This window comes from Lactuca serriola, chromosome 3, assembly GCF_051521515.1.
Source record: "Lactuca serriola cultivar US96UC23 chromosome 3, Lser_US96UC23_V15, whole genome shotgun sequence".
Taxonomy (NCBI): Eukaryota; Viridiplantae; Streptophyta; class Magnoliopsida; order Asterales; family Asteraceae; genus Lactuca; species Lactuca serriola.
The window spans coordinates 198,204,041-198,208,809 of NC_136410.1; the positions used below are offsets into that span (position 1 = coordinate 198,204,041).

Below are 4,769 nucleotides of genomic sequence, written 5' to 3' on the forward strand. Positions count from 1 at the left end.
AAGCCAAAAACCGCTCGAACTAAAATTCGAGTTTCGGGTCGTGCACTGCTAAGCCGAATCTTAGAAAAATCATAACTTCCTCATATGAAGTCAGATTTGGGCGTTCTTTTGATGGATGTTCTCGATTTAACATATACTACAACTTTCGTGTAGATCCCTAAGGCTAAAAAGTCCTCCATCGTAAATTCACTATTTACGTCTCCGGGTGCCGTGCCGGTTTTGCCGTAAAACTTCGACGAACCATAACTTATTCGTTATAACTCGGATTTCAACGTTCTTTATATGTACGGAACCCTTGAGACGTATTCTAAAGCTTGGTTAAGATTATTTATTCTAAGTAATCTTTTGTCAAAAAAGTCATTTTCGACACTTATTGCCTCTAAATTGACTAGCCCGGATCTATGGGCGTTACAACTTCTCTTTAATCCTATTTTGGAATATCTATTAAAGATTATGAGAAACATTTTACAAGTGTTTGCTAGCACATATGATGGTTCTACTCTTGCTTGGTGGATACTTCTAGAGAGCTTTTTCTTTGGAGCTTAAAGTCATCTTCATCAACTTCCTAATTGCCAAAAAGAACCAATGCCTTCAAAGGTTGTAACACTTTCTTTCTTTGGTTATTTTAATATTTCTATGTCTTGCAAAATGATTTTTTGTTGGGAATAAAACTAGTTTATTTTGTTCAAATCTTAAGTCTTATATTGTTATGTTTATGTTTTTGAAACAATTTTTGAATAAAAACCCGACTATATATATATATATATATATATATATATATATATATATATATATATATATATATAATGTGAATAATTTTTTAAGTTATATTGATTTTTTAAGTGCTGAAAATTGAATTATATAAAGTGCAGATTCATAATGTGAATAAATTCACTCTCGAATTTTACAAAAGTAATTTATGAATAACCAAAACATTAAAATAGTATACAAGTACCGGTAAATATATTTCAATTCACATCTAAATTTCATTGAATTAATTTGTGAATGATCAAAGTGTTGTAATAGTAAATTAGATTCACATTGTGAAATCTAAAAGTTGGATTATATATAGTTCAAATTCACAGTGTAAATTCAACGAGATTTCAGTGAAAAAAAACTATTTTTTTATTGATATAGATTTCTATTTATAGAGAAAAACATATAATCTTTCTATATTTTATTTTTTCCGATAAAGAATAAACTTAAATATTAAAACAACAAGACAATGAAGTACTTTTTTTTTTGATTTTTAGATATTAATATGGATGTTTATAAAAAAAAGGATAAAACAATTATAAATTTTGGTATATTTTGCTTTTTTCTGTTAATAAATTTATCACTAAAATTAAAAAAGAAGAAAAGAAAAAAATGTAAGATATTTTTCTGTGATACGGTACATGTGCATCCAACCCTAAATGTGCATCCATATTTTTGCCCATATATATATATATATATATATATATATATATATATATATATATATATATATATATATATATATATATTAAATCTAAATTAGTATCCTTAAATTGTCTTAATCATGCTCTGTGAGACATTATTTATGAAGAAAGCAAGACAATGAGTGCTTTAATCCATGGTTCCCTTGGTGGTATAGTGGAGTTTGTTCCTTGTTGAAGCAAAAACCCTCCATATTTATTTTGAATTCAATTTTGAAGAATCCATGCAATAATTAGTATTATTTTAAGCAATCTTGGTCAACAGTTTTCTTTGTGTTATAATATGAACGTTATTATTTTAAGCAATCTTGCTCAACAGTTTTCTTTGTGTTATAATATGAACGTAGATAATAGAAGTTGGGAGAAAACAATTCAATTTATAGTATAGTTTTCTTTCAATTTACATATTATCTTCAATCTACAAATAACCACAAACAGCTATATTTGTAATATTTTCCATTGACGTAATCTTTACAATGTTATAGCTTTAAAGGACTGCATGAGTAGCCAAAGTGTATTGAAAGTGTTGCTAGCCCTGTTTTGGCTAATTTTATTTATTTATCTTAATAGTGTATATTTTATAAAAGTGTCAAGTTCATAAAAGTCCTTATGCTTACAAAATTTTCTTAAAAAGTCATTATTTTATTTAACTTTCTGAAAAAATCATTGATATCTTGAAAGTTTTAGAAATTTGACAACTCGATTTTTTTTACAATTTAATTAGTCGTTCTTAATGGTCTATTTTTTATTTGAAGTTCGTTTTTGATGGCAGTCATGCATCTCAATGGGTTACTCGTTACTATAAGGTATTATTTTAGTCTATATATAATATAAAAAATCATATTGAACTGATAATCAAGCCAATTAATACGAAACTGTTGATGCAAAGGAAATATATATAGATTATTATACATTTAGTTCAAGACTTAAAGTTATTTCTTGTTATTTCATTTTAAAACATTTCAAATTAGTAACTTTTTGAAACATAAACGGTTTTCTCTAAAACAATGAATAAAATATTAGTTTTTAATGAAATACATGTTGAATTGCAATTGGTGGAAAAATGAAAGTTATTTTGTTTAAAAAGTTTATTTGAAACTTTTGGTATCGAAGGTGAAGAGAAAACACACACAAAATAATAATAATAATAATAATAATAATAATAATAATAATAATAACTAGAAAGGTATCCCGCGCGTTGCGCGGGGCGGAAAGTGTTTGTTTTGTGTGGATGTTCATGTGTTTCATACATCTATTATCTGAAGTACACTGCCTAAATTGTATCCATAGTAAAGTACATTGCTAATCTATGTAATTTGACATGAATCGGATGAAACAAACCTGTCGTTAGTGGCTAGCAAAATAACATCAATAGTTCAATACCACCATCAACTTTCTTAGCATACCACAAAGCCCAAAATAAGAAATGCAACGGTAAATCATGGTAGTATTAAAGACATATACATCAATATTGATATCAGAACAACTAAAACTCAGGCAAAAAGGAAAATGTAAAAAACCAAAAACACAATCCAACCATGGCTTTTACAAATTCACGTCAACAACTTGAGACTTTTCTTTTGGGAACTTAACAACAAAAGTGTAAAAAGCTTAGTGTGAGTTTTTTTTTTATGTAGCCAAACACCTAATGTTCATCTCTGTAGTTTTTCCATCATATAATAACAAAACAAAACTGGTCAAATGGAGATCGCACTTACATGATTCGTCCATTACAGCATGGACAAATTTGGTGGGCAAGTAAAAAACCAAAAACACGATCCAACCATGGCTTTTACAAATTCACATCTAACAACTTGAGACTTTTCTTTTGGGCTACCTTTCTTTTCACCATAGGTTCCTCTACGAATAATTATCTGTCATTCAAATATTTTGTTAATATTTCATCATTATAGTCATCATCCATACCCATTGATACTAACAACAATTATCCTTAAAATAATTTACTTTCTTCACGTGATCATAATCCTTTTTCACTTACCTCCATAAAGACACAAAAGAACAAAAGAATACGAAAAGAGAGATGGGGTTCATTTGTAAATCGAACATACATGGCTATCACTTGCACCTGGCAGCTACAACACATTTCAATTCTGCATTACCCCTGAAAAGAAGTGCTATTTGGTCCTTTAACACGAAACTTTTTTGTAACATAAACAAACCATACCAAAACTAATTAAGATATTTGCAAACAAAAATTAGAGAATTGCCCTCGTTGTCTATTAAAAAGAATTCCCCATATACATAACCTGCCAACACAAAATTAAGATAGAAATATGACTTCACAATTGAGATGAATAGGTTGGACTATAGACTAATATGGATTTTTTTGTCCTACCATGAAAAAGTAGCATGCATATTTAGGAGCAACAACCTGCTTTTTCTTTGTAGTTCTTATTCACATCTCGAACTACCTATAAATATAGATACTTTAAATGTTTAGCTCTATATATAAAATCATATAAATGGTGGGTTTTTTTAATTTTTAAAAATTGCTAAAAAAAATTAATAAAAAATTGATGCCGTTACCAGAAGCTATTAATGGAAATGTGTAAAACGTGAAGATCACCAGTATTTTAGGTGCCACCAGATTCCCCGACCCAAGAGGATGCAAACACTCATTACCTACAATGGACTTCACATCCAAAAAATTATAAAAGAAAATAAAAATAACAAATCCTTTGCAGATATGAAATCTGAAAAGTAATCATAAGTGCCCCAATTTCCAGACCGTTTTCAGACTTAAAAAAATATCATACATCAAGTTTTGGTTAAACAAACGAAGAACAAAGAAAAAAAGCCTTATTTTATTACCTGTGTTGCAGGAATATTCCTTCCAGTTTGGAGAGTTGGAATTAAAAAAATATATATATACAGGTAGTATGCTGTAAGCTTCAAACATGAACCAAAAACTTTAGGAATTGTATCTTTTTCCTATCCCTTTTTATTAAAAAAGGAACAAAGAGAACCTGTTTCACCCATTTGAAAAATGAGAAAAGAGTTAATCTAAGCCAGTGAAAAATTGGTATGGAATAGGAGATATCGGTGCAATTGAAGAGTTGGTGGACACGAAAATATTTGTTTCCAAAGTTCCAGTGCAACTGAGTCAACGATCAATCAAAAATCTTTAACCAAAACACACATACGCACACACACAAAGAAAAATTGAAGAAGTAATCATTATATGAAGCAAATACAGTAAGTTTTGGCCAAAAGGGTATTTTTGTCACAGTTGTTGATTTTTCTGCTGAAAGAGGAGAGGAAGTTGCATCACTTTGACTTCAAAAATCCAAT

The 4,769-nt window shown here is 28.8% G+C and overlaps 1 long non-coding RNA gene across 1 annotated transcript; it reads right to left on the reverse strand.

The window, feature by feature from the left end:
* Positions 1-2,744: 2,744 nt before the first annotated feature.
* On the reverse strand, positions 2,745-4,260 carry LOC145094776 (uncharacterized). Its single transcript, XR_013703549.1, has 3 exons — positions 4,005-4,260; positions 3,814-3,889; positions 2,745-3,724 (listed from the first exon to the last, which is right to left on the reverse strand). It is a non-coding gene; the product is annotated as an uncharacterized LOC145094776 (long non-coding RNA).
* Between the last annotated feature and the right edge of the window lie 509 nt (positions 4,261-4,769).